Here is a 12,315-nt window from a genome sequence, read left to right as displayed (position 1 = left end):
AATTTGAGTTCTTCAACTTTAAAATCAACTTTCCCAATAAAATTTGCCAGGCCAGACGCCACTTCTGATATTTTTTTGGTCACCATATTTTGATTCTGCTTCACCATATCTTTAACTTCATTAATTTCCTGCAGAAATTCCTCATGTGATTTTTGAAGTTTATGATCTATTTCCTGTTGAGATTCTTGAAATTTTTCATCCAAAGTTTTAGAAATAAAGTCTTTTAAATCTCCCACATCAATTTCTTTTTTCTGAGTTTGTAACTGTTGAGCAGGGGGAAGTTGCGTTTGATGTTTATGTGTGGGGGATCCCCCCCCCTGATGCCTTCCCTTCCTGCTTCTTTGAAGCCATTGTGCCACGTAAGCTAATTTTTCTAAAGAGGGAAGTTCTTTTTCCTTTCCCTCTTCCACAAAAGCTTCTAAAAAAGTCCCCCAGATTTAATCAAGTGAAGCTGAAGTAAAACAAAGTCAAATTTTAGAAAAAGAAATTTTTTCTTTAGATAGAGCAACTTTGTAGCAGAGTTATGGAGTTTGTCGGCACTCTAGGTTGATGTCATTTAATTCTAGTGCCACCTGTCTTCTAACACAAAGGAAGCAATCGGCAACCTTGAACCAGTGGTGAAATCCAAATATTTTACTACCGGTTCTGTGGGCGTGGCTTGTTGGGCATGGTGTGGCTTGGTGGCCGTGGTTTGGTGGGCATGGCAGGGGAAGGATACTGCAAAATCTCCATTCCCACCGCACTCCTGGGGGAAGGATATTGCAAAATCTCCATTCCCACCCCAATCTGGGGCCAGCCAGAGGTGGCATTTGTCGGTTCTCTGAACTACTCAAAATTTCCACTACTGGTTCTGAGAACTGCTCAAAATTTCTGCTACCGGTTCTCCGGAACCTGTCAGAACCTGCTGGATTTCACCCCTGAGTGGGTTCCTGCACTGAGTAGGAGGGTTGGACTATATTATCATGAAGGCCCCTTTCACAGCTAACATTCCACAATTCTCTGAATGCGTGCAAAACAGGTTGTCCTTGACTTATGACCATTCATTTAGTAACCACCAGAGATGGTATTCAGCAGGTTCTGACCAGTTCTGGGGAAGAGGTAGCAGAAATTTTGAGTAGTTCAGAGAACCGGTGAATACTACCTCTGATTAGCCCCGCCCCCATCTCTTCTCTGCCTCCTGAGTCCCAGCTGATCGGGAGGAAATGGGGATTTTGCAGTAACCTTCCCCTGCCACGCCCACCAAACCATGCCTACCAAGCCATGCCCACAGAACCGGTAGTAAAAATTTTTGAATCCCACCACTGGATGTGGCAGTGCGAGCAGTGCTCCTCCAGAAAAATAGAGAGAGAAAGTTACACCTGAGGGAATTAAATGAAACTGAAAGAGGCTGGGCAGTGGGGGAAGAAGCAGCATTTGCGGTAAGATGGGCATTGCTAACCTGGCGGCAATTCCTGAAGGAAGTAAAATTCTCCTTGAGGTGTGGACTGATCCCCAAAATAGAGGCACTAACAACCCCCCCCCCAAAGCTCTCCCCTAAACAACTCCAGTGGGCAAAGTGCTTTAATCGATTTGACTTCGAACTAAAATACATTCGGGAGGGGGGGGATTTTCTAGCCAATGCTCTGTCCCACATGCCACAGTACCAAAGTAACCAAGAGGAGATAGTCAATGCAATCATCCCCACAAAGCAGCGAGCGGCACAAGCAACCATGAGACAACAGATGAGAAAAAAGTCATCAGACTCCAGCAGTGAATTGATGCAGCAGATGAAAAGGGAATTAGAAATGGATGCTTGGTTTGGAGCCCATGGGGGGAAGTTAGCCTCAAGAGAAGGTCTGGGGTGGAAGGGGGACAAGCTGTATGTCCCCAGCAGCCTACGAGACCAAGTCCTGCAGCAGAGCCATGACACTAAGCAAGCTGGCCATTTGGGTCCTTAAAGCACTTGGTTAAAAGACAGGGATGAAAAGGGAGATAGAGAGCAATGGGAAACGTTGTGCAGTGTGTGCAGCGATGAAGAAGAGATGGGAGAAAAAGTCCCGGGCTGTTGCAGCAAGTGGCAGAGCCAACATGACCTTGGGAAGAGAAAGCAATGGACTTTATACTCACTCCCAAAGTGTGGGGAAAATACCGTAGTTTGGACAGTATTAGATTTATTTTCCAAGCAAGCTCACTTCGTAGCCTCTCGAGCCTCCTGTCAGCCCAGAAACTGGCAAGATGTTTCTGCAACACATTTATCGGCTGCACGGGATGCCAAAGCAAATTATCTCAGACCGAGAGGTCCAGTTTACCATGAAACTCTGAGGGGAATTCATAAAATTGATCATCCCAAGGGCTTAGCTTGGCTTTCCATCCAAGTACGAACGTACAAACGCCTCAATAAAACAATACCTATGTTGCTATATCAACTATCAGCAGTCTAACTGGGCAGACCTTTTGCCATTTGCTGAAATTGCCTACAATAATGTGGTGCCCAGTAGCACGGGACTCACCCCTTTCAAAGTGGCAAGGGGGGGTGGAATGTGTACCCCTGCCAGAGTACCCTAGGGAGCCCCCTTCCTCTGTAAGCCTGACTGGATGAGGGGGGAGAGACCCTCCAGAATGCCTGGGGAAATGTGAAAAAGGCACCAGCTAAAGCAACTGAGAGAAATTCAGCCAGACAAGAGACAGGCGTCCCAAGGACTGTTCCACATAGGGGACAAAGTGTATTTGTCTACAGAATACCTAAAGCTAAGGTTACCTTGTAAAAAGCTGGGGCCAAAGTACCTAGGAACTTTTCCCATCCTAAAGGCCATAAACCCAGTCAGGGTGGAGCTGAGACTACCTCGCATATTGGGGAAAGAGCACCCAGAATTCCCCTGCAATCTGCTGAAGACAGTGGTGGGGTTTGAACTGAGACCAGTGGCTAAAGATGCCCCCGGTCTAATTATTGTGGGAGGAGGAGTGAGCAGCATTATGAGGTCAAAAGGATTCTTGGCTATATAAGGAAGAACTCCAACACCTAGTTCAGTGGGAGGGGTACCCAATTTCAGAGGCCCGATGGATAAAAGCACAGAATATGAAAGCAGATAAATTAGTAGGGAGATTCCATGAAAAATATCCCCAGAAACCAAGGGCCCCTTCCTAGCGGGATAAGGAACCCCTGAAATGACGAATGTATGCTTATTATTTTCCAGGTCCTAGGGGGTCCGACTGTCAACTTTGAAATGTGCCTATGCTGCTGCAGCCAATTTTTTTTTCATTTCTCAGCTTACCGCAGAGTTGGGGGGAGGGAAAGGTTTGGAATAGTAGCCCCAGACAACAATAAGAAACCATCCCATGGGAACCAAGGTCATCTCAACAGATGTTTGGCAAAGACGTGGCCAAGTTGCCATATTGACACCAGAACACCTGATTGGACAATGTGACCTGTGCTAATGAGAATCTATTCTTTACCTGTGCAAAAACTGTGGGAATTAGTTAGAGTCGGTTTTGCTTTCATATGTGCCAAAATGATGTACTCAATAAAGTCTTGGTTAAAGAGAGCTTATTGTCTCGACACGGCTGGCTTGGTTGGGTTCGTCAGTCAGAATTTTCACACTTCTCTTTAGCAAGATTTATTCATTCATTCATTCATTCATTCATTCATTTATTTATTTATTTATTTATTTATTTATTTATTTATTTATTTGATTTTTATATCGCCCTTCTCCAGCAGGACTCAGGGCGGTGAACAGCCAAGATTAAACATAACATACAAAATTTAAAAACAGTTTAAAAGATATTAAATGATTTTGGCCCACAATTTAAAACAATCCAATTAAAATCAATTACAAATTAAAACTGAAAGGATGGGATCAAGCCAGCCCGGCTAGATGAAATAAGTCAGTTTTAAGGGCCCGACGAAAAGTCCGGAGGTCTGATATCATGCGTATCTCTGGGGGTAGGTCATTCCAGAGGGCAGGTGCCACCACAGAGAAGGCTCTCTCCCTGGGGGTCTCCGGCCGACACTGTCTGGCCGACGGCACCCTGAGGAGGCCCTCTCTGTGAGAGTGTACTGGCCGGTGGGAGACTATTGGCGGCAGAAGGCGGTCTCGTAGATACCCCAGCCCTAAGCCATGGAGCGCTTTAAAGGTGATCACCAACACCTTGAAGTGCACCTGGAAGACCACCGGGAGCCAGTGCAGCTCGCACAGGAGAGGTGTCACATGGGAGTGCCCCATCGCCCCCATAATCCCCCGCGCAGCCGCATTCTGGACCAGTTGGAGCCTCCGGGTGCAGGAAAGGTGTCACATGGGAGTGCCCCGTCGCCCCCATAATCCCCCACACAGCTGCATTCTGGACCAGTTGGAGCCTCAGGGTGCACCCCAAGGGGAGCCCCATGTAGAGAGCATTGCAGTAGTCCAGGCAGGAAGTCATGAGTGCCTGAATGACTGTGCGTAGGGAGTCCCGTTCCAGAAAGGGACGCAACTGGCGTATCAGGCAAACCTGATAAAAAGCCCCTCTGGCCACGGCCGTCATATGCTCTTCTAAAGACAGCCGTGCATCCAGGAGGACGCCCAAGTTGCGAGCCCTCTCCGTGGGGGCCAATGACTTGCCCCCAATAACCAGCGATGGCGCCAGCTGGCTATATCGGGACGCCGGAAGTCACAGCCACTCGGTCTTGGAAGGGTTGAGTCGGAGCCTGTTTCTCCCCATCCAGGTCCACACGGCCTCCAGGCACCAGGACATCACTTCAAGGGCATCATTGGGGTGGCCTGGGGTGGAGATGTACAGCTGGATGTCATCAGTATAATGATGGAACTCTGCTCCAAAGCCACGGATGATCTCACCCAGCGGCTTTACATAAAAGTTGAACAGAAGGGGCGAGAGGACCGACCCTTGCGGCACCCTACAAACAAGGCGCCTCGGGGTCGACCGCTGCCCCCCTGCCAACACAGATTGCGACCGGTCAGAGAGATAGGAGGAGAACCACCGCCAAACGGTGCCCCCCACCCCCACCCCCTCCAACTGGCGCAACATGATACCATGGTCGATGGTATCAAAAGCCGCTGAGAGATCTAACAGGACCAGGATAGAGGAGCAGCCCCTATCCCGAGCCCTCCAGAGATCATCCACCAATGTGACCAATGCCGTTTCTGTGCTGTGCCCAGGACTGAAGCCAGACTGGAGAGGATCTAGATAGACAGCTTCATCCAGGTACTGTGGAAGCTGCCGCGCCACCACATTCTCAACAATCTTCGCAATAAAACAAAGGTTGGAGACTGGACGATAATTAGCCAAAACAGACGGATCCAGAGAGGGCTTCTTGAGGAGGGGCCTCACCACCGCTTCTTTCAAGGCGGCCGGCAGGACACCCTCATTCAAAGAAGCGTTAATAATCCTCTGAAGCCAGCCTCGTGTAGCCTCCCGGGAAGCCAGCACCAACAAGGAGGGACATGGGTCCAATAAACATGTGGTCGTGTTCAGCCGTCCCAGAATCCTGTCCACATCCTCAACAACAAATAAATGTAAAACTAACCAACGAAGGGGACACAACTAACCCTGAGGAAGACAAAGGGGAGACTGGAGATTTAGATGGGGTCAACCAGAAGGCCACTAAAGGTGCCGATAACGACCGCGAGCAACCTAGGAACGATACGTTCCCAATTGGGAAACCCGCCCACGATAATTGCGCCCATCTCCTCCACAGACGACTGGGGCATATTGGTTTCCTGGTAGTAAAAAGAATGGTGGAATGTACTGATGGTTTGAAAATAAAAGGCTGTGATAATTACCTAGAGTGTTCTGTCTGTAAATGCTCAAAATTAAAGGTCAAACCTAGGCCAAAGAAGTCAATGCGCACCACTGACTCTATTTTTCAACTAGTACACATGGACCTAGTAGGCCCAATGAAGCCTTCCATTGTACACATAGTAGATGATTATAGCCACTGTGGCTTCGTATACACACTTAAGCACAAAAATGAAGCGTTCCAGAAATTTAAGGAGTTCTACAAAAGGGTAGAGGTCCAACACAACATCAGGGTCAAACAAATCATGACAGACCATGGCTCAGAGTTCATGTCAAAGGACTTCTCAAGGTGGCTAAAGGAACACGGCATGTTACATTTCACCACATCTCCATTTTCAGCTTTCCAGAACGGAGCAGTAGAACGCAGAAATGAGATCCTCCAAACCACGATGAGATGCGTCCTGGAAGACGCCAGAATGGGCCAAGCCTTTTGGTCAGAAGCCTTACTCTATTCCAACTAGCTACCTCCCGGAACGAGCTACCTCCTGGAATACGGCTGATTCCGGATCTCCGCACTTTCCATAAGGCCCTGAAGACGTTTTTATTTCAGCAAGCTGGCCTGGCCTGAATAGGTTTTAGGGGTTTTTAATTGTATTGCTAGGGGGTTTAAATTGGGGCAGCCGTTTAATTTAATTTATTTTTAATTATTTTAACTTTTATATTGCATGTTATTTTAATTCTCGGTTGTTCACTGCCCTGAGTCCCTTTGGGGAGAAGGGCGGGATATAAATTTAATAAATAAATAAATAAATAAATAAATAAATAAATAAATAAATAAATAAATAAATACTACACACTAAACAGACTGTGGTCCAGTGTGATTGACAAGACCCCATATGAGGTGATGTACAATAGAAAACCCAACCTGGCACACTTACACATATTTGCCGTTGTTGCTGATGTACACATACCCAGACAACTAAGATGGAAAGGGGACAAGATCACCAAGAGACTAAAGTTCATAGGATATGAGCCAGGGACAAAGGGCTTCAGATTCATCGACAGCAACAACAAATTCATAGTGTCAAGGTCAGCAGACTTCCACGAACACTCCAACTGGTCTAAAATACACTCAAATGACATTCCTTTTGGGAAAGACCAGGACACGCAAAGACAAAAAAGGGAACAAGACTCAGACAAAATGAGAGAACACAAAATGAACAAAGGAAAGCAACAAAAGGTCAAGATCAAGGAGTGGAAGGAGGGGCACCAAGCACTGAAACTTAACAAACTCACGCACAAGGAAACAAGGTATCTGCATGACACAAACATACCACCAGACAGACCAATAAGGGCAAACCAGAATCAAACACCAAAGAGACTCGAGGACTACGTCATCTCCATACAAACAACCAATACCACATCCAACTCATATGAGGAAGTACTCAATCTGCCTCAGGAGGAGAGAGAGAAATGGAAACTGGCCATGGCAAAAGAGATGGACAGCCTCAAGGACCTACAATTATACACACCAGAAGAGGTACCTGAACACAAGAAACCAGTCAGAACCAGGTGGGTTTATAAAATCAAACCCTTAGAAAACAACAAGGAACTATACAAGGCAAGACTAGTTGCACAAGGCTTTGCACAGAAATACCCAGACGACTACACTGATACCTATTTCCCTGCCATCAGAGCCAAGAGTGTTAAGAGCGCCCTAGTGATAGCCTCCATCCTGGGACTTGGAGTATACCAATTCGATGTGCAAACTGCATACCTGCACGCCAAGTTAGACAACAAAATTTATGTCAAGGCCCGGCCTGGAGTAGAGGACAGAGAAGGTAAAATATGTCTACTAAACAAGAGTCTATCCGGCCTTAGGCAGTCTGGTACAAGATGATATGACTGCCTAGCCAAGACCCTCAATTTAATAGGCTTTACTGCCACCTCAGCAGACAAATGTTTTTTTGTAAGAAAGGAAAACAACTCAATCGAGAATGTTCTTGTTTATGTGGATGATATACTATACATTGGGAAACAAAAATCCAAGTGTGATGAATTTGCCACTGAACTAAAAAAACATTTCTCGCTCAAATCCCTGGGAAAAGTAGACAAATACTTAGGTGTGCACATCATCAAAACAGACAAAGGCTTTCAACTTTCTCAAAAAGAAAAAATCACAAAACTGCTACACAAATGCAACATGTCGGATGCCAAACCCAGCGAGACACCCATGCAAGCAGACTTCCTAAAGCACATGTACAACGAGACAGAACCATTTACAGACAACCAATTGTACAGATCCACCATAGGCTCATTGCTATACATAGCAAACTGGACTAGGCCCGACATCGCACTGTCAGTCAACCTACTATCCAGACATGTCAGCCAACCCACCAAGTACCATTGGGACACCTTCAAGAAGCTACTCAAGTACTTAAAATATAATTCTGATGCATACCTATGTCTTGAACCCGACACCTCCAAAGGACATACCTTATCATGCTACGCGGACGCAGACTGGGCAGGTGATATCAAAACCAGAAAAAGCACATCAGGATATATCTTCTTCCTCAACAACAGCCCTATACATTGGTATACAGGCAAACAAAAGTTAGTAGCCACCGCCACCACAGAGGCCGAGTTTGTGTGCATGTCCAAAGCCGCTAACAACCTGACCTGGTTCGACGACCTACTCCAAGACATCTGGGCAGAACCATCATACCCCATCATCATTCATGAGGACAACAAAGCAGCCATTGAAATATCCAATGCCGATGCTATGACGTTGTTTTCCAAAGACCATCACTGTCAGGCCTGCCTCCATTCAAAACCCAAGAAAGAAATCCCCCAACTCCATTGAGGTAGAGACGAGGTACTTTTACTGAGTTTGAAATGATCGCAGCAAAAGCAAAGCAAGATCTGATTCAAAAGGCGCGAAAGTTACAAATTGAAAATTCCCCCAAATCCCTCCCCCCAAGGACCCTTGCTTAGTGTTCAACCAACGTCCAGTGTGATGTTGTGAGGCTCACCTTCAGGTATTCAGCCCATCTGGAGTCCTAGGATGGTTGGCCTTGACTGGGTGTAAACAACTCCACTCAGCAGTGTAGTCATTCATGAGAGCAAACCTCCCTTTTAGTTCACATGGGTCTTCACCTCACCAGCTCACCCCCTCAACCCAAATGCCATGCCCACCCCCACCCCCCACCCTGGTACTATGGCAGCCGATAGCAAGCATGCATCAAAGGAGAATCCCATGCTGGAGATGCAGCTGACAATAACTTTTGAATTTGATTTATTAATAATCAAACAGATACTATGATGGCAGACTCCACACTTTCTTAACAGCCTACACTATCCAAATTATAATAAATTATCAGCATAGCAAATAATGTTTCAATATGTATTTAAGAGGTGTACTTCAGGATCCTTCATTAGTGCAGCTAAGTCATTAATATCCAGATTGAATAACAAGGGCTCAAATATGCACTCTTCCCTTTCCACTTCATTGTATTTATTCTTCTTCTCATGGCTCCATTGAGCCCAAAGTTCCCTCTCAAACACGAGCTTGGAGAAAAGGCTTGGATCAGGGTCAACAGTCTGAGATACATGTTAAGGACAATCAATTTCTCCCAAAATATTTCTCTTTTTACTGTGCGAAATGTTGAACTGCAGAGGTGGGTTTCAGCAGGTTCTGACCAGTTCTGAAGAACTGGTAGCGGAAATTTTGAGTACTTTGAAGAACTGGTAAATACCACCTCTGACTGGCCCCACCCCCAAGTCCCAGCTGATTGGGAGGAAATGGGGATTTTGCAGTAACCTTCCCCTGCCACACCCACTAAGCCATGCCCACCAAGCCACGCCCACAGAACCGGTAGTACAAATTTTTGTAACCCACCACTGCTGCACTAACATCTATACATCCAAAAAAAACCATGGTTTACCCAACTGACATATTTTGTGATTAGATATTTCAAGCCAAATCTGTTCTCAGTATTATGAAAAATTATATAACTTTCAACTCTTGTTTCCTTTGCAAATAATGCACTTTTCTTAACCCTGTTATGTATGTTGGACCTGGTCTTTGGGTGTTAAGTGAATTTCGTTGTATGGGTATACTGTGTATATACATGCAATGACAATAAAGTTGTTGTTGTTGTTGTTGTTGTTGTTATTATTATTATTATTATTATTATTATTATTATTATTTTAATATATAAGCACCACTTTGGTGGTAACAACATTCCATGTGCCTTGGGGGTATAGCCATGCTGGCCACATGACCACGGAAATTGTTTTCGGGCAATGCTGTCTCCCTTGGCCAAAAGGGGGGATGGGCACCATCCTCTAGAGCAGCGATGGCAAACCTTTTTGCCATTGTATGCCAGGAGAGGGGGGGCATGGGAGGGTCGCGTGCACACGTGCCCACACGCATGTGCACGCAACCCCACCCACCCCCGCTCCTGGCACATGATGGTCTGGTAGGCCCATTTTTCTTTCTTACCTGGTTCCAGATCCTCAGGAAGTGACATTTTTTGCTGTCCCCAGCCTCCAGAACCTCTCTAGGAGTCTCTAGGAGCCTCTCTAGGAGTCTCTGGAGGCTGGGGACAGGAAGTCGGGAAATGGGCCCTTTCAGCCTCCGTAGGGCCTCCAAGGGAGTGGGAAAGGCTGTTTTCACCCTTCTCAGATGCATAGAAAGGATGTGGAGCCAGGTAAGAAAGAAAAATGGGCCTTCCCCACCCCCACCCCCCAGGTCCTTCAGAGGCAGGAAACAGCCTGTTTCCCTACTTCTGGTGGGCCCAGAAGGCCCGAAAATCAGCTGGCCGGCACGTGCATGCGCCCCAGAGCTAAGCTGGTGTGCCCACTAATATGGCTCCGCGTGCCACCTGTGGCACGCGTGCCATAGGTTCGCCATCACGGCTCTAGAGTCTGCCATGACTGGACAGAGTAAATCTTTACTTTTACTTATAATAAATTTATTTACGGTCACAGACCAAAATGCAAGCATAGCTACAGAAAAACATAGGAAAAAGAACATCACGAACAGCCAGCCACCAGAAGCCCCGGCTGAGAGGGACCACAGCGCTCTCCTCTAATGGTTACAGCTCTTAGAAAAAATTTTGAGACCTGAGAGGTAGTGTATGAGGAGCCATTCCCTAAACAATACAAGGCCAAATCACTATCATTGGGCCCACAGAAATCTGTCTCTAAGAGAGACATCAAATTAGTCCTGGCTACATTGTACATGGGGCAGTGTAAAAGGACATGCTCCACAGTCTCAACCTCCGCTCTACCACAGGGACATAGCCGCTCGCCCCTTGGAAGCCTCTTGAATCGACCGTCCAGCAATGCTGAAGGCAAGACGTTAAAACGAGCAAGGGAGAAGACTCTTCTATACTTAGGGATGGTTAGAGTATAGAAATATGAGGCCATCCTCAGTCCAAAATTATTAAGTTGGCTGAAGACCAGAGGGGAGCAGGTTTTATTGGCTCTAGCTCTCAGATATTGTAAGTCTATGTCCACAAGCCGTTGGACTACCCTACATTGGGCGTCTTTAAGGCCATAGTCTCCCATGGCATCCCCCGAAAAACCTAACAGGTGGAGTTTCTTCGTCAGATCCCTCTCCCATCGAGACGTATAGGGGTCAGCTAACACCAGGGAGAGGTAGCTGCCAGGGGTTGCCAAAAAGAGTGCCCAAAACCACCATTTAAAGGTGTTGATCCACGCCATGCATTTGACTGATCGAATGCCCAGTTCCAGATACATCGGAGCAAAGCCAACACAGGGAGGGAGACCCAAAAGTTTCCTTAAAAAAGCAGCCTGGGCTCTTTCAATACACTCCTTGAAGCCCTGTATCCATATCGGAATTCCATAAAGAGTTTGGGCCAAGGTTTTACTTTTACTTTATTATGATAAACATGGAGAGCTCTGTTTGAAGGGGCAAAGAGATCAGCTGGAAATTCCAGGCACCTTGCTTTCACTTTTGTTTCTGTTTGTTTCTTTAATCCTTTCCTCTAGAAGAGGCCCTCCAATATTCTCCAGTGACCTCCCTCCTCCCCAGATCCTGGTTAATAAGACCCAAATCATTGTTACTGTTGGCCTTTTGAGTTTTTCAATGATGTTGTGAGAAGAAGGAAGAGGCAACGAGTGGCAAGTGGCTTCATCCAGAAACTCCTGGGCCCAGTCAAGATATTCCAATGTCTCCTGTCAGCACCCCCTCCCAGCCCTGAACCACAATGAGTTTCTCTGTTTTTTGGGGAAAGATTCCTTCCCCAATCAGAGTCTGCCTGAGTCCCATCATCCACTTCCCTCCCTGCCTAGGATCAGCTGAATTCCTCCATTTAGACAATAGGACAAAGAGTTTGAACAGAGCCTGTGGGTCAGTCTCCATTCTTCAACACAGAGGGTCACACTCACCCCACAAAGCCAATTTCCCAGTGGTTTCCTGGACACTTCCGGCCATCGCTCAGCTGACCTCATAGCAGGTCCAGGATGGCTGTCAGATCCGTGTATCTACCATTCTTCATAGAAGAAGGGGAGGGATTTGGATTTGTCACATTGACTTCTCTTTCCTATGTATCCTAAGTATCCTATTTCTTGCCTGGT

Source organism: Pituophis catenifer, unplaced genomic scaffold (genome assembly GCF_029215685.1).
Source record: "Pituophis catenifer annectens isolate HBS135680 unplaced genomic scaffold, rPitCat1.0.hap2 SCAF_6, whole genome shotgun sequence".
In the NCBI taxonomy this organism is placed as follows: domain Eukaryota; kingdom Metazoa; phylum Chordata; class Lepidosauria; order Squamata; family Colubridae; genus Pituophis; species Pituophis catenifer.
This window is presented reverse-complemented; position numbering follows the sequence as displayed.